The sequence below is a fragment of the Pogona vitticeps genome, chromosome 1, assembly GCF_051106095.1.
Source record: "Pogona vitticeps strain Pit_001003342236 chromosome 1, PviZW2.1, whole genome shotgun sequence".
In the NCBI taxonomy this organism is placed as follows: domain Eukaryota; kingdom Metazoa; phylum Chordata; class Lepidosauria; order Squamata; family Agamidae; genus Pogona; species Pogona vitticeps.
The window spans coordinates 106,193,900-106,220,933 of NC_135783.1; the positions used below are offsets into that span (position 1 = coordinate 106,193,900).

General features: G+C 40.2%; 1 long non-coding RNA gene across 1 annotated transcript; it reads right to left on the reverse strand.

Moving 5' to 3' along the window:
- Positions 1-14,797: 14,797 nt before the first annotated feature.
- LOC144584453 (uncharacterized) lies at positions 14,798-26,808 on the reverse strand. Its single transcript, XR_013538715.1, has 2 exons — positions 17,822-26,808; positions 14,798-16,365 (listed from the first exon to the last, which is right to left on the reverse strand). It is a non-coding gene; the product is annotated as an uncharacterized LOC144584453 (long non-coding RNA).
- Positions 26,809-27,034: the final 226 nt, after the last annotated feature.

The window sequence follows — 27,034 nt, forward strand, 5'->3', positions numbered from 1 at the left end:
TGTAATGTGATGAAAACAGAGGGATCCATAATGTGTACAGCAGCTCACAAATGTCCACCATCAGACAGCTTATGAGTTTGACTTGAAGCCCTGACATGTTACCGAAACTCTCACCTTCTGCTGACTGAAGCAGTATTGGTGTTTGCATTTATAAATTTTAATAGTTGGTTGGTTGCTTAATTGATTAATTCTGTGACACTAGAGTGCATTTATGGATTTACCATCCTGACAGGCTTCTTAGAGTAAAGCTACTCCTGCAACTGCTACTGGTAAATATTGTACCCAACTTCAACATGTTAACATGAATATGAGCACAGAACAAATAATTTGGATTTAACTGACCCCATTTCAGCATCTCGTGGCTCTGCTTGAGCTAATAATATTATCAGGTGGCCCAGAAACCCATTCAGACTAAAGTTAATTGGTAGAAGAGGAAACATTTAATGGGGGCTTCGTGGTATGGCAAAGGATCATCAGTAGAAGATCATATTGCTAAACTCAAGGGAGAAAGCTTCTCGTGTCAGCTGTCCTATACTTCTCTAAGAGTAGTGAAGAACAACACTAAGCTTGCTCAGCTTTCCTATTTCTTCAGTACTCCATTAATACAGAAGCAAGAACTTCAGGTTTGGGTAAGGATAGTTTATGTGTCCCTGCTTCCTCAGATTATTATGTTTACCATGAAGATGGATGCTGAAGTCTGGATTGGCTCTTCTTTATCAAATAAGCTATTTCTAGTCACAATGCATTCTGTCACTATTCAACTAAAATCAGAGCTATATGGTTGGCAGCTTCATATGATGAATATCCTAAACACATGCAATGATGCATAATTCCAGACTGGAAGCACATATATTTCTGTGGTAGAACAAATACTTTGTATGTAAAAGCCCCCAGTTTAAGTTCTGCTAACTCAATGTAAAAGGGTCAGCTAGCTGCTGATGGGAAAGATCCTTGATCTTTTTTGCTTGGAACCTTGGAGAATCAATGCCAGACAGGGCAGACAACACTGGACAAGGTGGGCAAATAGAATAACCTGATATGTGACCACTACTTACATTCTTGAGATAAGAGCTATTGACAATATTAATACTACTTGTACCATTATTTGGGTCCCCTTATTGGCAGACAATTGGCCTATAAATGAATCATCATCATCATCATCTAATACACTTACTGCTTAATGTTTATAAGTAGTAAATTGTACACTCTGGAGTATCCTTCATGACTGGAAATGTTTCTTTTAGTCTTATTTCTTTGATACACAGTATAAAAGGGCATGTGGTTGATATAGGCTCTGCCCAGCTTTATCTCCTGGGTGTCATGTCAGGTAGGTTCAGACAGAGTTATGTGCTTTGTGCATAGAAGCTTTTAGCCTGAATCTCTGAATTTCAATTTTAAAAAAATAATTAATCATTCATTTTTTTTCTTCTTCTTTGAGATTCCCGAAAGCTACATATTCAGAATGTTACATAGCTGAGCTAGAAAGGACCTCTAGCTAAAATTTTGAGAGATGCTGGCAGTTGAGTGAGGCAGAAGCACTCATTCCCATTTTGAGGATGCTGTCTGCAAGGGGCTTTGGGTGGTTTTTAGAGGTTGGGCTTCATATTTGCATACAAATATGAATCCCGCTGGCACAGATGGCTGGTCCAATTATCACCCACCCCCAGAACTCGACGAACCACTTACCATGTGGTTTGCAGTGCACATGGCCAGTGTCATCTCCTGTTTCCCAACTGTAGCAGTAGCCCAGCTCCCATAGTCCTGCTTCCCTGCTTGCCCACCCATACTGTGGCTGAGGAGGGAGAATTCTCTTCCCACGCCCTTGCCAGAGTGGCTGGGCTAGCTGGGATGTGGGGCTACTGCAGTTGATCTCCTGCCACAGTTGAGGTGCAGGAGATGATGTTGGCCACACATGCCGCATGCAGCGTGGTAAGTGGTCCGGTGGGTTCTGGGGGTGGGTGCTAATCAGGCTGGCCCCATCTCTAGTGGTCACCCTTTGGTGTTTTAATTTCCCGTAGTCCCAGGGCAATCCTATAGTTGTGGGAAATGAAGATTCTATTTACAACCAACAGGAAAACCAACATCTTGGGGTCCAGCGAGAAGCTATAAGACAGTAGCTGCATTGATTCTAGGCCTGGAGTACAGTATTGGAACTGCTGGATAATACTAGGATTACAGGACCTCAGTATTATTTACACAGATTCAGAATGGCTCTCCAGAGTTGCAGCAGGAATCTTTCCCACCTTCACATGCCAGAGATGAAACCAAAGGCATCTTCCTGGGCAGAACATCTGCATTATCTTTGAGATATGGCCTCATATAGTCCTGTTGGCTTCAAAAAGAGTTATGGATGGATGGATGGATGGATGGATGGATGGATGGATGGATGGATGGATGGATGGATGGATGGATGGATTGGCTAAAGAGTCAAAGTCCACTGAAGAGCCACATTGTTGCTAATGAAAAAGTCACAATATAATGAGCAAGCTTTTGAATTCAGGGTTGCAACCTTTATCATGACCTGGATGACCTTGAGCTCACCCATGGAAAACAGACAGAGCACACAGGAATGTAATGCAGCAATACTGCTGTTATTCAAAGCACATGCAGCTCTTGTTTAAACGTTTTATTTAAATAGCACCTCTTTTAGACATCATGCTCAATTAAAAAAAGCTTATTCTCCTAAACTCAAAATGAATTAAAGAAAAGGAGCTGAAATAAAAGCCACACTTTTAATAGTACCATGTTTATTGAAATTTAAACATCCAAGTGAAAGGGATTTACATAAAAGACTCTGACCTGGATGATATACTTTACATGACTAAAAATTGCTTTTTGGCTCTTCATAAAGTTTTGACTTGACTGGCAGGTACTGTGTAAAAACAATATGTAAGCTCTGCTTTCATTTAAATGTGCACTCTCACATGTCACATTGCATTATGTATTTTCATTTAATATTTTACAACAGCAATAATCACCTCAAGTGCATTAATATTAGGCTCTTATATGGAATAAACCAATATGTGTCAAAACAGACTGGCAGCTGTTTAACCCTTGCTTTCCTCATGCTTATAGAAATCTGTGAGGAACTGTTCAGCAGGATCTACACTATTCAGAACACACACAAAAAGAGTATAGTTTTTCATAGGATCTCAGAAGGGACATTACTGTCAGTTGGTCACTGCAGAATTGCTACGGCCAGTACATTAATCTTAATTATGACCAGAAATTAACTAACTATAATGGGAAATTCTGAAGCCCCTGCCACCCACCCTACCTTCACAGTGCACTCTTAACTTTCTTTGAGAAATCATTCTGGCAACTTGGAAATGCTCTCTCATGCCACAAAAGGACTCACCACAGAATATAAGGAAAATCTTGGTACCTGTAGATGAAAAAGCTGGCATTGATTGAATGGCTGTTTTGGTGACTCTGAATCGATCTACATGTAATATTTATATATAATATAAGGTCATGAAAATGGAACCATTTAAAAATTAGTAACAGCATAAGCCTATGCATGTAGTTTCAAAAGCACACCTCATTGGTATTAATGAAACCTATCCCTTCATGGATTGCTGCCTTGTCGTGGCGAAGGGGCTCGAGTAATTCAGAGAAGCTATGGGCTATGCCGTGCAGGGACACCCAAGACGGACAGGTCATAGTGGAGAGTTCCGACTAAACGCAGTCCTCCTGGAGCAGGAACTGGCAAGCCACTCCAGTATCTTTGGCAAGAAAACTCCATGGACCAAAACAAAGGCTAAAAGATATGACACTGGAAGATGAGCCCCTCTGGTTGGAAGGCATCCAACATGCTACTGAGGAAGAGCGGAGGACAAGTACAAGTAGCTCCAGAGCTAATGAAGTGGTTGGGCCAAAGCTGAAAGGACGCTCAGCTGTGGAGGTGCCTAGAAGTGAAAGGAAAGTCCGATGCTGCAAAGACAAATACTGTACTGCATAGGAACCTGGAATGTAAGATCTATAAACCTTCATAACTTCAGGAACTGTAGAGTATTGGTTCCCAGCCTTGAGCCCCAGATATGGTTGGACTTTAGCTCCCAGAAGCCTCAATTGACATGGACGATGATAAGGGATTTGGGGAGTTGTATGGGAACTATTGCAACAAATAGTTCCTCTAGACATGGTCTAGAGGGGCGGGGTAAAAATCAAATAAATAAATAAAATAAATAAACAAAGCATGGTCCTATCCCTGTTCAGAATACTTCCATTCCCTTTCAAAAAGTATATCAAGGTTTACTCAGAACATTGTTGTTGCATCACCCTGAATCACGAGAAAATTAAAAGAAGCCTGCTGTTCGATTATGATACTCACCAGGCCTACACAATAAATCTAATGGAAGATTTTTAGAGTGTTCTCACTTCACAGTTACTTGGCCTAACAACGGATTAAGAAAACGCAAGCCATTTTTCAAGTATTTTGTCCCTGATTGCATGTAAACCTGACTCCAACTCTACCGAATCTGTCTTGTTAGTCACTAAAAAAGAAATGGGGAGGGGGGGGTAGCTTACTTTGTAAAATGTCTGCTTAAAGCAGAAGAATGCTGGGATCTAGAGATGGGCATGAACTGTTGGTTCAGTGGTTCATGCCATTTTCTTCTTTGGCTAAACAGATGTTCAGCATTTCCCAGCCTTGCCTTCCCTGGTGGGCTCCCACTCAGAGGCAGTGCTCCAGCTTCCGTGCCCCACCTCCTCCAGGTGCTGCCTCTTAGTGGATGCCCATCCATGGAGGCAGGGCTGGGAAGCACCAAACACCTGTTTGGCCACTAAACTAACCAGCATGACCTGCTGAATCTGCAGATCATACCTATCTCTACTGAGATCCTTTCGGCTCCTGACCGTTACAGGAACTTACTAGATGGAAATGGTTCTGAAATGGCAACGTTTGGAAGAATACACAGCCATGGATATAGAGGGAGGGTCAGACTATATGAGTATAAGTAATGCTCATTGCAGTCAAAATTCTGCTGGGTCAAAAGGAATATTTCAAATTACATTTGGACCAATGTCCCCACCACCACCACCACCACCATCTCTAAAAATATTTTAAAGCACTATATGCTCAACACAGCCTAACAGCTATGTCAGCACTTGAGAGTGCCAAAGTAGACTGCCCAGGGAGTAAGCCCAAGGTCAGTCAGTGTGTTTTTTCTAGTGCTGCTGCTTTCTAGAGGTTGAAGGTAGCTCTGCCACAGATTGTGCTTCAGGTACTCTATCATTTTGAGAAGGAATGGATCATTTGCCATTGTTTAAGGCAGAGGTTCTGCCTTGATCTCCCGTAGTTCTGGAAGGAAGTGCTAGCTGGAAGCTTAGATTCTTCATCCAGTTAAGATTTTCCCAGCAGGGGCATGACATTGTCTTGATAGTACCAAGCTTGTTTTCTATGAATTTCACAAAATATTGCCATTTCAGAATTACTTTGTCTAATGAATGGGAATACCATTCAGCAAACAATCATAAGAGGAATTGCATTGCATCACAACACAGGCTTGCCAAGTTCAATTTTCTTTTCATGTGGTGGCCAGCCAGACACTCATGGGAAACCCACAAAGAGGACTTGAAATGGAAAGAGGTCATCCCTCATGCATCCCCAAGCAACTGATATGTGTATAAGATGCTAGTTTTTCCTAAAATCATTACACTGAAAACTGAGGGGCATCTTATACACAGAAGTAAGCTGAGGAGAGAACAAAACTGCCCATACCTTACCTCTGCAAACAGGCTGTCTCCAATCAGCTTCCTACAGTCAGGAGACTTAGCTTCCTCCAATCAGAAGCCTTATGTAACTGACATCTACTGATGCTGAACAAACCAAATGGAACATACCTCGTTGGAGGTGGAGCCTGTAGGCTCAGATGCAACAGGGACTTGCAATGTCAGAGAATTCTGAGCCCAGAGGCTGAATACTCAAAGCTAAATTAAATTTTTCTTAATTTGGGGTTAGAAAAGTGGGGGAGGGTGTCTTATGCACAGAAAAGTATGAGTTTTGATCCAAGAACATCTGGGGAACCAAGGCTGGGAACGATTGCTTTAGGAGCATATCAGAACATTGGTGGGGTTCTAAATTTCTCCTCTCTCTTCCTAGATCTTTCATGCTTCAGGCTCATCAGAGGATCCTGGGCACTAAAATTATGGAATTTCTAATCTACATCTGCAAATGATATATAATTAAACAGACTTCTCTCTGTTCTCCCATTATTCACCTATTTTCTAAGCTGGAAATGCTTAAGTAGCCTTTCATGATGGGGAAATCCTTCTTGTTCATTTTGGTTGCAGTTTCATGCTCCTTTTCCAGCTGTACAATGTTCTCCAAGTATGGTTCCAACATACATTAGCTTTATATAAAGGCACTGTGATCTCAGCTGTTTCTTTCCTGTTGTTTTCCTCAAAATTTACAACATGAAATTGCCTCCTTTTTTCCCTCAGCTTTAGGCTTTTCCAAACAATACCTTTTCCCTCAGCTTTAGGCTTTTCCAAACAATACCATGGGCCATGAGTCAGTGTTTAGCGAATCATTATGATACAAATACAATTTCATTTGAGATTTGTTTCTTTCTCAACAAGCCAGAGAAGGAACCCAATATTTGTTGAATTTCCTTTGCTAGTTTATTGATTGAGGAAATTGTGCCAATGTTCAGATGACACACCAAGGCTTCATAGTTTGTTGAGCTATTCCTGCAGCAGAGATGATTGGTTGATCCAAGCACACTGAAGTCTTGCTCATACACAACAAGCCTGTATAGAGTAAGTTCCCACTGCACTCTGGCTTGTTCTATCATCAGAAACAAATAGGTGAAACTATTTTGAGCAATCAACCACATTCCTAGGATCCTTTTTGTGGCTAGTCACCGCAGACTCAATGCCATCAGTGTTTGTGTTTTGTTCCAAAATAGACCATTTTGGTGGTTTGTTTGTTTGTTTGTTTGTTTGTTTGTTTATTCCCCCCCAATGTATTCCTTTTTAATCTTAGTAGAGAGGTTGCTGGTTCCCAACATTGGGTCTCCAGATGTTCTTGGATTACAACTCCCAGAAATCCTATCCAGTACATCTAGAGGTGAAGGCTTCTGGGAGTTTTGGCCCAAGAACATCTGGGGAACAAAGGCTGGGAGCCATCACTTTAGGTGCATATCAAAGCATTGGGGGTTCTAAATTCATTTCCCCCAAAACATCAAGTTCCCCTCAAATAGAACATAGAGACATTTTTAAAACTTAGCATTTTATTTTTACAAACTGCCTTGCACTATATATTACAAACCTGCCAACATTTTTTTTAAAAAAAATCTGAGGCTGTAATTCATTAAAACAAATATTTTTAAAACCCCTTCAGGAAATGAATGAATTATACATTTTCATTAGAATTCACCATGTATTTTGAATCCATGGTAGGTACCAGCCTGACATTGATATAAAAACCTCAGGGACTGTTTTTGCACACTAAGCACAAATTTACATGATGTCTGGCACTTTCTCTATTACAGCTGGTATTAAGAGACTGAATCCATCTACTTGACAATTTTGTTGCCTACACTTCCTCCCTCCTGTTCTTATTTCTAGCATTTCACTGGAACTTTGGAGAATGATGATCCTTCATTTCATTGTCATCTAAAACTGATGATTTAGTTTGACATCGAAACTCAGTTTAAGGGGATAGGAGATTATTGTGATAAAAAAATAATTCAAAGTACAATTAAGCGTTGTCAAACACGGGGCCATACAAGCAGATGCAGTCCCCATATTTTTCCCCATTGCCAGTGGATCAAAGCTCACATTTGAGCACATGTTTTAAATTACACAAACCTGTATTTTTATGGAGTTGCACCCAAAGCTAAGGCAGTCAGGGAGTTAGAGTTTGTTCCACAAAATGCAGTTGGATGCGTCTCGATTATGTATATTTGAGGAGTGGGCCGGAGAGACAAAGGGCAATGCTTTTGTCAAAATGATGAATTGTACACATTGTCAGAGGATTCTGTACTAAAATGAATCATTACTTATAACCTTTAGCAGACTAAAAGGGAAGTGTTGATACAGAACACAGTAATTTCCTAATATACACTAGATTTAGCAGCTTCCTCTACGTTGACAACTCACTCTCTGTTAAAGGCTTTACCAATAAGTGTAGCTAGATGAAAGGATTGAGGAGGATAAAGTTGCATAGTATCAGTTTATAGCTCAGATTGATCAAGGTGACGTGTTACTAAGCACAAATGTGTAGGGGCACACTGCCGCTGCTTTACACAGTAGTAGTGAGTGTGAACAAATAACCCCATTTTTCTCAGTGGGCTGTCAGCAAAGGATGTTGCTGTTGTCATGCTCCCACAGTTGTACCATCTCAACTTTCCTTTCTTTGGAATGGCAGCAGAGTGTGTCTGCTAGGAGATTTCAGAGATGGATGTGGTCCTGGGTTTTCCAGCTGCTAATCTGTTGGATTTTAATTACCTCTGGGATTTTAAAGGCTAATTCTGATGAGAGAGTCTCTCTCTCTCTCTCTCTCTCTCTCTCTCTGTGTGTGTGTGTGTGTGTGTGTGTGTGTGTGTGAGAGAGAGAGAGAGAGAGAGAGATTTACATATTTATATCCTGGCTTTCCACCAAAGATCGCAAGATAGTGTATATAGTTCTATTCCTTGATATTTTATCTTAAAAATAATACTGGAGGGATGGCTGGCCTGAAATCACCCATGGAGTTTCACAGCTCAAGTGGACTTAAATTCCAATGTCCCCTTATCCAACACCATAACCACTACACCACATGGTCTTTCAATACAAGGTTGGCAGCTCTGTTTGAGAGATGATTTTACCTTTACAATGAATTAGATTTTCATTTCACCCTTCCTGTGGACACTCGGCATTCATATCAACTTCTATACAAACTAGAGGGCAACTGGATTCCCTTTCCCTGCTTCTTAATTCTTTTCACGTACACCTTTCCCCACTCTAGCAAATCATATTCAAAACCTGATAGCATTAAAGTGGTTGCATTCTGCACATCACCTTGTGTTTGTTATCCGCTCCACTAGTTCCCAAGCGTAGGTCTGTTTGACATTTTTAGCAGCTTGTTTGGCGATTGCGTATAATTTTCATTTGCCCTTCATCACACATTGAGCAAAAGACTGGCAGCAATGTTCACAACCTAAAACTCATGCTCTCAGAGGGCATGGTTCAATGCAATTGAGATCTATGTCAAACAAGCTCTACTCTTGCAAGGTAACGCCCTTGCACTCTATGAAGACCAGAAGATACAGTTAAATGATCAACAGTTGGATATGCATTTGTGCATGGACTATGGAGTTTATGGCACATAACAAAATGCTGACCTAGTGGAATGCAGTGATAAGGATACACTGTGTGGGAAAGTGGTGAGGTGTAAGTGGATGCCTCATTTCAGCCAATTTAGTCATCCATTGACCTCTCCGCCATTATGCTAAGTCATGAAAGGTGGCATCATGGTTGAACGACGCTACTTCCGAGGGGAACAGGGACAGAGGCTTGAAAGAAGCGAGCTGTATTGCTGAGTGAGGAGAGGTTTCGCTTTCCCCGCATCAGCTTATCTTCCCGTCATCACTTCTATGAAATGATTTAGGACTTGCAAATGTCGGAATTCTAGGCGTGCAATGTGTTTCTTTTTGTAATGAGTTCTTGGAGGTGCAAAAAAGGGGCTACTTTAATCAGGATTGGTGAATAGGGATAAAACTTTTGTGTCAGCCCAGAAGAAATGTGAAAGAGGTTCCTTCTTTTGTTCATGGAGTCTTTTGTGAGTTTACTATAGAGAACTTCTGAAATATGAATGATTTGGGATTTTGAAAGGGAGGATATTGAAATTATCGTATTTCATTGGTATTTCCTCATTTGTATTTGCTGTTTAGTCGGTAAGTTGTGTCTGACTCTTCATTACCTCATGGACCAGAGCACGCCAGGCCCTCCTGTCTTCCACTGCCTCTCAGAGTTGGGTCAAATCCATATTGGTGGCTTCAATGACACTGTCCAACCATTTCGTCCTCTGTCGTCCCCTTCTCCTCTTGCCTTCACACTTTCCTAACATCAGGGTGTTTTCCAGGGAGCGATTTGTATTACTTTTGTATTTGTATTATCTTTCATTTGTATTACCTTTGTTTAACCCTTGAATGTAAAATTATCTCACTGATATTCCGGTAAAAAGCACCAGAAGTCTCACAGTGAGAGCAGTCAGGTTCTAATTAGGATTCAGAGAGCATCCATGGGGGGGGGGCAGCAGAGAGGTTGGATATTTAAAAGGATCACAAAAACTGAAATGGTTACTCTTTGCCCCCCTACCCCAGAATAAAGACACAAGACCAGAATTATGGATTAAACATGAGCCACACTTTATTGAAAACAATCAGTGTTGCCAATCCTTTGGCAAAGGGGGGTCCTGCTGTAGTGTGGACTCAGATTTGAATACATGGGTATGAACAGACCCTTTAACAAACAAACAACTGGGCGAGTCCATGGCCCAAGTTTTTGCAGCCATGAAGATTGCGATAAACCCGGCCAGCCAAAGTATTAAGTGTGCATATGGTTGTTGTTTTTCATGCACTGTTGTTGCCACATTTGGGAATGAATAATTGTCTGTTATCTTGTCCATGATTTTGGAATAATCTTGAGTGTTCTATTTGAACTACCGCAAGAAAATGAATGCAGTGCAAAAGTTTTTCCCCTGCACATCCCTTCCGTTGAATCTAACATTTCTTTCCCTTGCCTGATCAGTTTTTTTATAGATGGAGCTCATCCATTTCATCCTCATAACAACCATGTGAGGTAGGTTAGACTGAGTATACGTCCTGGCTGAATAAGAATTTGAATACAGGTCTTTGTGGTCCAGGTTCAAAACATTGTTCATTACATCACACTGGTTCTTGAATGCTTCATGGATGCTCCAATTCATTGCTTTGTGAGCACAATAGATCATTCAAATCTACTTATGCACTTATGCATAATATTGATTGAAGGACTGTCATTTCCTCTCCCCAACAGCCAATAAGTGTTCCATGAGTTGACAATATTCATCATGTGTTTGCTAGGGGGAAAGGCTGCACTCTCAGAAGCAATGAATTTAACAGTTTTCCAAACATTCCCACCCTCATGTTTTTAACATATTTTTATTAACATCAATCACTAATATTGTTACAACTTTGTGGTAGATAGATATAGTTGGGCTACAGAAGCTAAAATATGTAAAATTAAAGATTGCCTTGAGCTTTGCCTTACTTTGAAGAAAAAAGGGGAAAATAATAACATGCTGGAATAGATTTTCTTTCCAACATATTTTTGAATCTATTAACTTTCCACTGAAATCTGTTAACTATTCATTAAACTATTTCCCTGAATTCAAGCCATTTCTATTCCTATGAGGTTTTTTCCTTTCCCCCTCAAATGATTATTTTCACAATGAAGTACACTTGTCTAAGCTCAATACACATTTACAGAAACTGCCAAGTTGTCACTCAAAACCACTGAATATTAATGGTTGCCTTTCTTCAAACTAATGCATTTTAATTGAGAGTGGCGTTTTACAACTACAGAAGGCATGGAAACCCAAAGCAATTTTTGTTCATTTTATAACTGGTGTTTATTGTCATAATTTTTTTTCCAGTGCAAAAGGAAGATCTGTAACACACTGATAAGAGAACACCTTTCAGGTAGTATTCTAATGTTCTCTTATGCCTTGGTCATTATTTTGATTATAAATAGTAGTCAATATGATCACCATTCATGGACAATATTTTGTGAAAAGCTATTTCACAAAATAGCTATTTACTGGCCACAATTCTCTTTATTTTAAATAAACGACTGGGCATCTATTTCTTCCATATATATATGAGTTATAACAAAACAGCCGCTGTAGTGAATAGTGGAATAAATCCTGATTTTCACTACTGAAGCTTTCCAGTATGAGGAAGTCAATATTTCAACTTTTAAGAAAGCTGAAAGCCAACAGAAAGGTAAAAGCTGAATGGAACATATTCAATGTTTCATCGCTTAAGAAAGCTAAAAGCTATCAAACCTTCTGAAATCCCCTCTGTCCATTATTTATTCCACAATGTTTATTATGGTTATTGTTACTATTATAACCATATTATTTGTTTATTTATTTTTATTTATTTGTTTAACTTGTATGCCGCCCACACTACCCAAAGGTCTCTGGGTGGCTTACAACAAAAGCTTACTGCACATCATTAGGGAGGAGTCAAGATTCAGTAGAATTCCCAGGATGGTTTATAGGATAGTCACAAATCACAGTGCTGTTGTAGATTTCAAAATATTACATGCACAATCTGGCCAGAGAGAAGCCCATTAAGTTATTTGCATTTAATGAAAAATTTATTCCTGAATTTGCACCTTTGGTGTTTGAGATTTTGGGTGGGTGGATGTATATTTCCTAAGCTAATACACTGGAAGACAGAAACATAATTCAACTTTATAGGCTCAAACACTGGGCTGAAAACAATAGAATGAATGCAATGTTCTGCACCGGTGGTGGTGGGGACACAAATGCACAATTACAAGATGACAAATACCTGACTCAGTAATAAATACAGTGGTGACTCGCATAACGGGTGCCCTGTTTAATGACAAATCCACATAGCGATGATGTTTTTGCGATCACTTTTGCGATCGCATAACGATGTTTCCTTTGGGGGAAATCACTTTGCGATAATCGGTAAGCTGTTCGCTTACCGATATCCGCATAGCGATGTTTTTTCCCCAGCTGACCGGCAGTTCCAAAATGGCTGCCGGGTAAAACAGGGATGGATTCCTCGCTTACCGGGCAGCTAAAATGGCCACTGTACGGAGGATTTTCGCTTAAAAGGTAAATTTTAAGCCCATAGGAATGCATTGAAGGGGTTTCAACCCATTCCTATGGGCTTTTTAATTTTGCATAGCAATGAATCCATATAGCGACGATTTTTGCTGCACGGATTATCGTCACTGTGCGGGGCACCACTGTAATATGAGCAAGGAGGAATTTGGAATTGTCGCGGATCACAAGCTGTATATGAGCCAACAGTGCAATATGGCTGCAAAAAAGACAAATGCTGTTTTCGGTTGCATTAATAGAAGTAGAGTCTCCAAATCCTGTAAAGCAGCAGTCCTCACCCTTTTGGGGACCATGGACCAGTTGGGGTGTGTGGGCTCTGTGCGCAGAGGGCGGCATCCTGCGCTTACAGGTGGGGGTGTCACGTTCGTGGGTGGGCATGTTGAGCTCCCAGAGGGGCATGTCATGTTTGCAAAGGGGCGTGTTGCACTTGTGCACATGCACGCGAATATGCAAGTGTGACACACCCACCCATGAGTGCAACATGCTCACCATGTGTGCATGCGGGGGGGTGGAGATCCATCTCCGCAGCCCAGTTCCAGGAAGCCCACAGACTGGCATGGGGCCGTGGACTGGGGGTTGGGTATCCCTGCTGTAAAGTACTAGTTCCTCTCTATCCTGCACTGGTTAGGTCTCATCTAAAGTACTGTATCCAGTTCAGGACACCATTCTTTAAGAAGAATGCTGACAAACTGGAACAAGTTCAGAGAGAGCTACAAGGATGATCAGGGGGCTGGAAACCAAGCCCTATGAGGAAAGAATAGAAGAACTGGCCATGTTTAACTTTGAGAAAAGAAAACTGTGGGGAGATAAGATAGCAGTATTTAAATACTTGAAAGGTTTTCATGCAGTAGGGGGGCAGGATCCATTCATGATCATTACAGAGTGCAAGACACACAATAATGGGCTCAAGTTGCAGGAAGCCAGATTTCAGCTGAATATCATGAAAAATTCTAAACTGTTAGAGCAGTATGGAATCATTTACCCCAGGAGGTGGTGAGCACTCCAGCACTGGAAGCATTCAAGGGAAAAATCTGTCAATCATCTATCAGATATACTTTGATATGGATTTCTGCATCAAGTAAGTCATTGGACTCAATGGCCTTATACGCCTCTTTCAACTCCACAATTTTATGATTGTATGATTCTGTGATTTAACACATTTACCTTCATCCTGGAAAATCAGACATCTGATACATTTTAAATAATGTAATTTATACAAAACTTTGCCACAGATCATCCTAAGAAATCTAAAAATATCCAGTCAGTCCTATGCATGGGGCAATGGTGGTAGCTTTTATTTTTCAGGGTTTCTGTTGTTCCTCCATGCAGACTAGGAGAGCTCTTAAAATTGACATCTCTGAAATACACATCTCTAGCAGCACTAGGTCTCCAAAGCAATGGCTAAATGATTACACAATCAAGACAAATAAATCTTTCAAAGCATCAGGTAGATTTCATTTTCAGACCACTGTACAGGACAGCTTTGCTCTTATGCATCTGGCGGAATGGAATATATTCCTTGAAATTGCTTGTATCATTGCTTATATGGGAAGAAAGGGAAAGCGGCCACAACATATCATGCTATTATAGACAATATTGTAAAATGCCATTTGCATTACCCTCCTGCAGAACTCTGAATCTTTTTTTTTTATAGAGTTCTTATCTACCCATGTGATATGTTCCTTTTTTCTTGCTCTTTCCTGGTAGCTGTTGGGGTCATTATCTTACACCTGTGATTCAAGTGACACAGCAGTAGTGAGCTTTCATTTCCTTTTCCGTCTTCTGTGGAATATATTAGGAAAGCTATCAGGGAGTTGTAATTACCTCCCTTTCAATTGCAAACCAATTTTTGGAGTGTTTACTTACATTTTAAAAAAAATCTTTAAAGGCATTTGCAGGTTATGTAAAAAATTTGATATTTTTAGATCAAAGTAGAAATATGCATATATTTGTTTGGTCTCCCATTGCACCAGTTCTACACAGAAGTTGAAGTATGTTTTTGAGTGCTGCTGATGCCATTAGCAGGGAAGGGTTTTTTAATTTATTTTTTTGATCAGGAAGCTTGGGCAGCATTTAGCTAGGCCTAGTTCTGTTCATACTTCCTGTTCCTGTCCCGGTGTTAGATCGGAGTTTCTTTTTGATTAGGAGGTCAGATGGAGCTAGGTCTTGAAGGCTTCCAGTTATGGCCTTTCACCTACTTGCATCACATTTAGTTGTTTCTGAGGTGTGTATACATTAGGGGAAACTCCCAGATTGGAGAATTATGGTATTTTCTAGTTCAGAAAATTCAAAAATCCCATCCCTAGGCTAATGGTCCACTAAATATTATTTCCTGGTCAACAGAGAGGGACAGAACAAGAGCGGATCTACTTTGAAACTAATGAAGCTTAAGCTTCAGGGCCCCTAATTCCAAAGGAGTCCCAGAAGTGACTTTAGTACACCCTTTAAAAAAAAGTGGTGCTGTGTTGTGGAAAAACCCCAATGAAGAAGATAACAGTGGTTACCCAGACCTCATTGCTGGTTGCAAAGGGCCCCATAAGAGCTTAAAATTGTAGATCCTCCACTGGGATGGCAGTAGTTTTAGTTAGGAGTGTAACTCATTGCTTGTCTCATCATTGTAGACATGGAATTTCAGAGTTCTTCTCATCAGAGAAGATGGTGAAGAATTTCATTACACTCTTGATAAGAGTTCCCAGGGGAATTACCGTATTTTTCGCTCCATAAGACGCACATCTCCATAAGACGCACCAAATTTTTAGGAGAAGAAAACAGGAAAAAATAATCTGTTTTCTTCGCTCCATAAGACACACAGACTTTCCACCCCACTGTTTTGTGGGAAAAAAGTGCATCTTATAGTGCGAAAAATACGGTATATTTAGTGCAACGTCAACCAACCAATCATAAAAACAAAACAAAACAAAAAACAAACCTAATTGCTACTTTGCCTAGTCATTGCCCACTGCAGAACTGAGTGAGCAATACAGAACTAGACTGACTGTTACTATATGTGAGCATCTGAAGCATTAGATCAGTTGTCTAGTTGTCTTTAAAATCAGTTGTGTTAGCTGCTTCTTTCTGTCCGTGTGTATGCATGTGACTGTGGGTGTTCATGTATACATACAGGGAAAGGATGCTAGAGACATTTTATCTAAATTACAGAAACCTTGAGGGAGAAAATAATGGTTTCTTGCTTTGAGGGGAGGAAAATTTAAAATTCTTCTCTGAGGTGATTCATTTCCAGACAACATAAATGGATGAGAATGAGGAATTGAACAATGCTTTCCAGCATTATCACTAATTTATCATCATCTGGAGGATGCCGAATATGAAGTAAACCATTACTAGTGTCCCACAGAGCCATAGACATGTAGGAATATGCTACTTTATCTAGGCTTCAAAGTTCTTATATACAGTAAGTCTGTAAAGAAGACATGTTGCATAGACATAGAAATTCAGAGCCTTGCAACTGGTGCACTTGCTGTCATTCAGGTTTTCTTGTGTTCTGCCCAGATGTTCTGCAAGAAGGAGAAGAACATACTCAGTGCAGGTTCAAGGTCATCTAGAGTTGATGTCACAGACTTTAACAAACCATCCCCACCCCCAAACTGCATCTAAATCATTTATGTGCAAAGGGCAGCAGGTATATGGACGAGAGGGTTCAAATCTCCCTACTGTGGACATAACTCTCCTACATGGTCACAGATTTATTGTTCACTTGAAGAGAGAAGTGATATCAAAACTAGATGAGGGAAACCAATTGGCATATTGGAGGTGTGAAAAAAAAATTCTTCAAAGCTTGTTCCTCCTGCATTACTCAAGGGGAATCATTGTGAAATGCTATATCAACAGGTGCCTGAAAACTAATTGACTGGTTCACATTTATGAGGGCTACGTATGAAGACTGAAAGCAAAAAGATAATTGGATACACATTTCAAAAGCATGCCCTGTAACCTATTATTTTGTTTCTTTTCATGAGACCCTCCAACCATCCTGCTTGGTTGTGGGGATGAACAGCTGGACCCTATATATACGGCGACAATAAAGGAAGCCTTCTGCTTGTAAGACCTGAACAGATTGCTAATCACAAGATCTTATGGGTTTTGTTTGGTTTGATTTGGTTTTTATTATTATATAATAGACAAACAAACAGCACATATAAAACATATACGCAGGGAAGTGTTTACCATAATGCAATATCTAATATATAATCTTGACTCCATAAATGTGTTATATGCTAAAATCTTTAACCTATGTTTTATTCTCTACTCATGTTTATTTCTGGGCTCAATTGTAAAACATTTTTCAGTTTTCTTTAACATAACTTCTCAAATTCCCAGGTAATATCTCTAACAAGCTATCCCATTTTAAGCCCAGATAAACCTTGTAACTATAAATATTTATAACCACGTGTTTACTATATCTATCTATCTATCTATCTATCTATCTATCTATCTATCTATCTATCTATCTATCTATCTATCTATCTATCTATCTATCTATCTATCTATCTATCTATCTATCTATCTATTCAACAATTTCTGATATTATATTCAGCAAGAGTATTTCTAGTTTAAAGGTTATATATACTTATGTAGTTTCTTATATAATATCTTTTTTATCTATCTCCAAAATCATTTTACTCTGTCACGTATCCACCACCTATACAAAACAGTCTGAAGTCCCTGAGAATATTTTTTTAACCTGAATTTCTAATCTCAAACCCTTTTTGCCAGTTTCGAAGTGCCATCTATATAACATCTTTAAAACACTTTCTCTCAATTTTACTGATTTAATCCATCTATAATTATCATTCCACATGTGAATCAAATCATATATGTCTACATTATAGCCAAGATTTTGTACCTCTTCCATTGTCACTGGTTTCACCCTTTCCTTCTCTGAATTCTCTTCTAACAAACAAACATACATTTTTTGAATAATCTTCTCATTAGTATAAATCAACAGCTCACCCATCTGGGACTTCTTCTCATAAAAGCCCATTGTTTCATCTTTCTTCAATCTTGATTCTAAAGTCTCTTTTTCTGCTGCTCCCACTGCTTTGATGAAATGGTCTTCCTTCTGAATAGTCCGTTCCACGTCCTCTTTAAATCCTGAAGTTACTGCCTTAATTTCTAGCGTCTGGGCTTTAATCTGATCCTTAAATTGATTGATAATGTTCATTTGGAACTCCTGTATATAGTTCTTAAAATAATCTTGCATGGGCAGTTTTAATTTATAATCCACCATTCGCAGATCACAGCAAGCCCACTTGAGGGCCCCCCCTTTTATTTTATTTTATTTTTATTTTTATTTGTATATCTACACCCAGAATTCTCCCCAGGTGTCTCTATTTAACACTCTGTTTGAGAACTTAAATCTCTGGTATATTATCTACCCCATTGAGGGAGGATGGGGTGATGAGAAAGTGATTTCTGTCCATGTCTTTTAACTTTCTCTTTCTTTCTAGAGTGTGACACAGTTAAAAGTTAGTTGATGTTTCAGGGATACAATAACAAAACCATTTAGAAAATAAAGTTCTCCATTTGATTTCAAAGAGAGATCAAGTAACAGCTAATTTGTCTCTTAATTGCCCCAATTTAACTGGCTTTTGTTCTTGTTTGTTGTTGTTGTCATTGGTTTTTTGTTTTCTTTATTGCTCCTCAGCTTTGTTTATTTCTCAGCCCCTTCAGTTTGAGCTGTACTTGCTCATGAGAAATAAAAGGCCAATTACGCACAGTTCATGTAGTCAAGCAAGAATCTTCTTCACACTTCCCACCTTAGCAAAGTTAGGCAGCTAATTCACCAGAAATGGCATCTCTTGGACCAGATGCTTTGAGAAAAGAAACTCTCATGAAGACAGATTGCTGTCTGAATTCGGAGTTTTTCCAGCTCTATTTCCCTGCAAGCCCACTGTCCTGTAGAACTTCCCCCCTTTCCACTGCTGGGGGGGTCTGCTGACCTGGAGTTTATACAGGGGTCCCCAGAGCCCTGGGAATTTCCTCTGCTCTCGCTGCTGTCACTCCTCCTCCTCCTCAAGATCTTATGGTTAATTTATGGGCTCACCACCATACACTGGAAATGTCTTGATGGTACATAAAGATAGATAAAGAAATGGTTCAGGATCTCTTGATCTGTTGATGCCCAGTTTCACAGAACAGTTGTGTAAAGTTTCAAAGGCTTCAGAGATGGTCTTGTTAAGAGAGTGTGCACATTTAAAGGAAGTAAAAAAACTCCTTGTTCTTCCATTTTTTGTGTGCCCTTTTATTGATTTCATGAGGGCAAAATATAACATGGGCATGTAAATGTTTTTCTTCAGTATATTTTAATGATTTTTTTCTACACTGTCTGCCACTCTAATTAATATATTTGTGAGCCCAATAGCTCTGTCACCACTGGGGAGTGTGGGCCTTCAGCCTTCTCGCAATCAGGCACATGCCTACACACCTGCGGCTCGCCTGTAGACTGGGGCAGAGAGGTGGGCAATGCCTTAGAAGGCGTGCAGATGAGCATGAGGATTGACAACTTTAAGGAGCAGACTGAGTCAGAGAAGGAGGACTGATGATGTGCTGGAGGTGCTGGAAGCTGAGGAAGTGACTGTGACAGCAGGACATTCCATTGAGAGTTGAGAGACTATCTACTGCTGTGATCTGGACTCTGGCCATTGGGAAGAATTCTTTGTCCCTCCAGAGAAGGCAGCCCATGTGCACCATGACAAGGCTAGGTAACAGGAGGTGAAATGTTGGAAGGGCCAGTGCCGGACACATTGCTGCGAAAAGTGGCCACAGGGCCACCCTTTCCCAATGCTGGCCTCCAGGCAAAGGGATCCACCAGGTCGGCCAGCTGCCTCACCTCCCACTCAGCTGCTACATCACTGGACTGGCAAAGCGAGAACTCCTCAGTCCAATTGGACTTTGGACATGCCTCATGGGAGGCATATCACACCATGGGCACACCCTTGACATCAGAGGGTCAGCCAGTGACTGCCAGGGTAGGTGCAAGGCAGCTTCCAAGCCTACATCAGACATCCTCGATGCAACACCCCTTGCCTAGTGCACCTGAGGCCTGTATTGCAGCTAATGGAGGAGACAGGGCTCCGCCCTTCCCAAACTATCTCATTTGGGAAAATATAAAACTCCCTGGTACCCTCAAGGAGGCAGTGTTCTGTTGTGTGATGAGTTGGCAGTATGTTGTTTATAGTTTAAAAGAATGAAGAATTTTATTTTACCCACTGCAATGGAAGGTGGCAAGGGGGTCACTCACAATCTTATATAAGTTATCTAGATGATTTCATTATTAGACAACACTCTTGTACTTCTAAATGTTATTAATATAATATAATATTTGTTTATATTATACAAAATTATATTTTGCAATTATTATTGCATTATAGTATAGCATAGAATAGTATTATTTCTTTATATTAGGGATGGGTAAAATGGTCGGTTAGTCCTTTTACAAATTTCTTCCCAAATTTGTCAGAAATAACTGAGAAATAATTGAAAGAAGAGCTCAGAAAGGTATCAACAGAACCAGTCTTTGCCACGTTTGCTTCTCTTTAGCATGTATACAGCCTTTTCTGTTTTTCATCCCAATAACCTAAGTTGGCAGGACCCCTTCTTCCCCTCAAAACACACAAAACACTTCACAAAAAGCAATAGATTTCAGAAGGTTTGTTGTTATTTGCTTTTTGTTGTGGGGTGGGGGTGGGGGAAACTGACCAGGGAAGTGTCTGAAACCCTGGGCTATTGTTTCACAAAGGGTTATTATTTACTACTCGTAGGTGATAGCCCCTTGCACTACAGCAAGTCAGAGGTCACGCAGAAGCTCAGCGGGTACAGTGTTCCTCTCTCAACAGGATACTGGCACTGATGTTGTTTTTCTGTTTTCAAGCCAAGCAACACGAGAAGTCATTAGTATGTGACTAACTTGTATTAACCCTCTGCAAATCTTCTGTACATTGATGGCTAAAGTATTTTGTACAAGACTTTGCTGTGATGGGGTTTTCTTCGGGCCTGCCGTTCAGATGCCTCACTTGAGAGACCATTCCTTCAGCTTGACAGCTTGTCACAATAGCTCCTTGCTGGGCTCTGATTTCCAAGAGAAGAAGCAGTTTTCTGATTTCAGTCGGAACCGTAGCTTACATTTTCATTCTGAAAATGAGCATGGCTCCCCCTCCTCCAAATTTCTGGCCTTCTTACCTCACGTTTCTGTAGCTGTCACTTCAAAAAAAAAAACCAGTTATGCTTCTCAGCATCTCAGAAATGTTCCTTTATTTCTAGTGATGTAGTTCAGCTGATTGGCAGCACCCTCAATTACTGTTACTTCCACAAGACAGGGAAAGAGTTCCTTTTTTTTCCTTTATTTCTTTTTTTTACAAAAAAGGAGAAACTTTTTCAAACTGATTAAAGTGACGCCTGCACATCATTCAACTTTCTACAAAATTTAAAAGATTTACACTCCCTGTTTGGAGCAAGTACATTTCCCCTTGCAGCTGTCAAAACAAGCTGCCACTTCAATTATCTGGAAAGACTATTAGTTATTTTTTAATAAAGTTGCTGCTACTTTTCACTGCCTTTGAATGAATGAACTGTTCCTGCACACATTTTAAATCTGCATTTCATAGTGCCCATGAAATTAGGCAATTGTATGGAAGTTGCTGTTTGATTTTATTAAGAAAAGCACTACATTTTTTTAATGCGTTGCATATACCTGTCATCATGTTCTGGTCATAGGCTGGTTCCCTCCCTGCTCTTTTCCCTAAAAAAAGAAATCATGGCTGAAGATTGCTTACAATCCCTCTATGTACTTAGATGACCTTGATAGAGTTCTTACTTCTTAATAAAGGGAATGTAGCTGCAAGAGCTTAATCTCTTGACCTTGTCTGTCAGCATCAACTTTATAAGCATTCTGGAAATCTGAAAAGGCATATGTACATAGATACCATAGATACAGACACCCCGTACTGATGCATCAAGATATATTAAGGCAAAGCACACAATGCTATATAGCTCTACTCAAAAGGAAGTTCCAGGAAAGGAGGGGTAGATTTTCCAGAGTCCAACTGCTTCTCATTGCTTGTTCTAGTTGCATTAAAGTTTGTTACTTGAAGTCTCTGGAATTTCAGAATTTATAAATCTCTCAGCAGTATTTAGCTGTTTTCTCACCCTCACTGATTCCTTTTACATCAGGCAGTCATTCTGGGAGTATATTCTTCTTTCTGTTGTTTCTACTGCTAGCCAGCATCCTCCCTTCTTTTATACTGAGCCCACAGAGAGACACTCAGCATTTCTGAAGGTCAATTACTTCATTCATTTTACCTGCCATCTTTCCTTCTAGTAGCTTTACTCAGCAGAAACGCTCTTTGTAAAATATAACACCAACACAAATATGTTGATGGGATTCAAAGAAAGGCAACAATATTGGAACTGAGAGGTGTTCATGCTCTTTTTACATATTTATGACTATTGATTCTGTTCATTCATGTTTAGGAGGCATGGATTGGAGCTGTGCTGACTGGGGATGGGGGTATTCATATTTGTATACGAATGTGAATATCCCCCCCCCCACAGGTGCAGATAACAAGGGTCCAACCCACTGGGTCCAGACCGACCACTCATGATTCCGCCACTGCTGTGAGCTCTGCAGAGCCTTTCTTCATCATCCTGCCTTCTGCCAGGACTGGCTAATCTATCACGAGCCACGGAGCAATAGGAAGGCTCCACGGAGCTTGTGGCAGCAGTGGAATCATGAGTGATTGGTCTGGTCCCAGGGAGACAGACCTTCCTTATCTGTACCTGTGGGGGGGATATTCGTATATGAATATGTATACCCCCATCTGACCTCTACAGAGAGCATCCCTAGACCCAGGTAACAACTGCATAGATGCAGTTGTATTTTTCTCCCAAGAGGGGCACTTCCTTAAATATATTCTACTTTCTGGAAAAGGATACTCGTGAACCTCATCTTGTTGTGAGTGCAGCAACAGTAATGACACAGGGTGACAGATGCTGAGGTATGGAAATCTGTTGATAGTTCTGATTAAGGCAGAAATGAAAGTCAGTGCAAGAAATGATCCATTCTTTTGCGGTATCCAGGCAGCTACAAACATACACTTCAGCCTGGACTGATTCTGAAATGACAGAAGAGAAGGATAACAAAGGTAGTGACAATGGTAATGTTGCTGGTGTTTCCTGCAAAGTTAAGGTATGATGACAAGACAAGGGTTTATACAATTATTTATGAAAAGGATGTGGAGATATGCAGTATTAGGTATTGACCCTCCTTCCTATAATGAAATCATTGGTGACAATAAGAATTTCTTTACACAGTTGGTGACAAGATGGGCTGATGACCATGGGTTTAGCTGACTCTAAGAGGGCTTACAAAATTTTATTAGGCTTAGGTCTGTGGTGGGTGAAAGGATGAAATCTTGATGTTCAAAATGAATGAAATCTTAGTGTTGAAAAAGTGTACATCTGAGTCCCAGGTGCTGGGGCAAAGGAACAAGGAATTGTGACCTCTGTGTCCTCGCTTGTGACATTTTCGGAAGCCTGCATCCATTGAAAATTAATCCAGAAATGAAACAGGGTGATTCAAAGAGATCTGGGAAATGTCTAGGTTGATGCAAGGTTCCTTCCAAAGCAAAGCTGAATGCACTGGAAAATTTGTTACCTGCTTCAGAGAGTAAAATCCTGCTGTATAATAAGGGAGTTGCAATACAATAGGCCCATTGGATCAATGAGGATTTGGTGAGTCAACTCCTCTGTAGACTCCATTGATTCAAAGTGACCTATTCTAGTTTCGACTTAACTTTAGCATAGTAGACCCACTGAATCAATGGAACTTACAGAGGAGTTAGTGTAAGTTCTCCCAAGATGATAGGGTCTTCCTTACTCTAGTGCAACTTACTACACCAAGCAAGATTATTTCAGCCCCTGGATCATATACAAAGGCAGTATATTGTTGTTATAAATTGGTTAATATATTTTCCCCCATGTTCTCCATACAAGAAAAACAGCAGGGGTGGACTGAAACAGGGTGAGCAGTCATGGTACCGGGGGTCCCTTATAAGACTACAATAAATAGTCTTATAAGGGACCCCCGGTACCATGACTGGAAAATGACAGAACTTCTCATAAGACGAAGTATTTAAATTTTTTTGTTTCTTTCTCTCTCAGTGGCAAGAATATCGAAAGTGTCTTGGTGAGTTCTGTGACACCTCAGAAGTTACAGCACTGAGTGAGCTTGAGTAGAAAATACTAGACACAGATCCATTGGCTTCTTCCATTCCGTGATCTACATGTATCATACACCCCTATTTCACTGTCTTCACTTGTGATGCCAGGCTTAAAACTAAGAAGGAAAAAAAGAAATGAAGGATTTGTACTTTTTTATAGTCACCATTTTAGTACCTTCTGAAATTTTAGTGATTTATTGACTAATTTCCAAAGCCAGGGGGAAGGATAATGGAAGGTAATTCACTTACCCCAATAAATTGAATTCTCCCCTTTTAGTCAAAACTCTCTACCTAGCCTTCTGAAACATTGCAGGTTTGTAAAACTGCAATCATTTCCATTGTGTATTTTTGCAATAATATTACACAATTTTTTTAAAAAATGTAGAGGATAAATATGCCCCCCCTTTGTTTAAAAAAAATCTTAGCCATGTAAATTCTACACTTGCATGAAATTCACATTATCTCTTCTGAGTTTGGGCACCAGGGAATCCCTTGGAAGTACAAGTATACTTGCAAAGTTTATCCAAGGAAGTTTTCAGCATTTCCCTTAAAAACATAAAAGCACAGGCTGCATTATCTGCCATGCATACCTGCCTAATTTACTTACAGTCTTGATCTCTTCATATGTGGTTACTGTGCCTGTAAATTGTATTCAATTCTGGAAGAACAGTCCACAAAATTCTTTGCAGCCCCTTTTATGGATCCTTTCAAACTCTGTGCTTGGATTTCCAGATTGACGTGCAAAATCTAATCATAACTTTATCTCAGAGCAAAACATTGATCTTTGTTATTTTTAAAACTTAGTCTTCCCCCTCTTTTTAAGTGTTCCAAAAAAACAGTTTGCCTCTTCCAAGTGCATTCTGATTCAAGTGACACAATGTTAGGTACCATTTTCAGAAGAGCAGACCTCATATGTAACACTACTATATGAGATTAGTGTGTATTAAAACCAGACATCAACTTTACCAGATGAAATACAAATGTTTAAACTGGTGCAACAGCTCATGTATCCTCCTAGGAAGCCCGCTTTCCTTCCCATCCCTCAAAATATTAATTGATTTTCTCTCTTTTTTTTTTAAAAAAATTCTCCCTGGGAGACTTAAATAAGAGGTATTATTATCACATTTGCAGGAATGTCTGGATTAAGTGACTCTTCCAAGGTCACAAAGGAAGGCTATAACAGAGCAGGAAATTGCACCCATTCTGATCCCAGTGCTTAACCACAAACTCATCCTTCTTACAAAATACATGAGGTCATATAATTAAAGCAAGAATTGTAAGCCATATACACCCAAGGCTCAGATGCATTGTTCTGCAAGCCCCCTTGATTTAGACACTCACAGATTTATGAATATCATTCGGGCCATAGCAAAATGGCAAAAAGCTCCCCCACCCCCACAAACACACACAGAAAAGAATCTCAAGTCTAATATATAGTTTCTAATGACTAATTTCACATGTCATTTATCTGATCATAGCCTCCATAACAGTGAGGTATGCTTCACTGAGGGATAGAAGAGGAAGGGCGTTTGAAATCATTAGCCAGATTTTCTGAATGTCAATATTGTAGAGACCACGTGAGAAACATGGGCAAAATCCTGCTCCACATTTACAAGCAAGCAGAATTCTAAGTGAGGAATCTGCTGCATCTAACGAAGGGCTGCTTGCATGTGATGAGGCACATGACTGGCATCCCACCAAATTGCCATGGCAGCTTCCAGGGTCAGAGGTTTGCATACATAAATATTGAACAATATAGGGCAATGGGAGGCTCGTTCCTTCCCAAAAGAAGGCTGATGAAGCCACGAGTAGTGCATCACGAGGGTGCACCAGGTGAGTACTTTGGGTCAGGAGGGCTGGCTTATCACATGTTGAAGTAATTGTTATTGATCAGTAAGAACAACAAGGCCAATTCATCTCATCAGTCTACAATCCAATTACCAAACTACAGCATGGCAACATTGTAAGCTACTTTTCTTTTCTTTTCTTTTCTTTCTTTCTTTCTTTCTTTCTTTCTTTCTTTCTTTCTTTCTTTCTTTCTTTCTTTCTTTCTTTCTTTCTTTCTTTCTTTCTTTCTTTCTTTCTTTCTTTCTTTCTTTCTTTCTTTCTTTCTTTCTTTCTTTCTTTCTTTCTTTGGAAAGTTATCTTACTACAAGGCTTTCTGTGATGAACTGAATATACACTTCAAAAAACAAGCAACAAATGCCATAAACATCACATAAGCAAAATTAAAATGGCTCAGTGGAGGCGACAATAATCTGGACATATCCAGAGAAGACAAGACTCACTGGAGAAGGCAATAAAGCAAGGAAAAGCGGAGCCAGCAGAAAAAGTTAAAGGGCCATTTCCCTGCCTTGGATGGGGTTATACTCCCCCTAAGGGACAGGGTCTGCAGCTTGGGGTTGCTCCATGACCCGGGTCTGACCTTGGAAGCCAGGTGGACTCGGTGTCCAGGGGTGCCTTCTTACACTGTGGATAATATATCAACTTACCTGGATGAGTGGAGCCTGCAACAGTAACACATGCACTGGTAACAACCAGACTGGACTACTGCAATGCGCTATATGTGGGGCAGTCTATGAAGACGGTCCAGCGACTGCAACTGGCACAGAACCGGGCTGCACAGCTGTTAAGTGGTGCCACCACACAGACTGATATCATGCCGGTTCTGAAAAATTTACACTGGCTACTGGTTGCTGTTTGGGCCCAATTCAAAGTTCTTACTTTGACATATAAAGCCCTAAACAGTTTAGGACCTGGTTACCTAAAGCAGAGGTTCCCAACCGCCGGTCTGCAACCCGGTGCTGGTCCGTGGCCTGAGCTGTACCGGACCATGGAGACAGACCTCCTGCCCCCCCACTCACCCCCACAGAGCTGATTTGCACATGTGCACATGCTTCAGTGCACCTGTGCAAGCACCGTGGTGCTGTTTACATGTCCACTCATT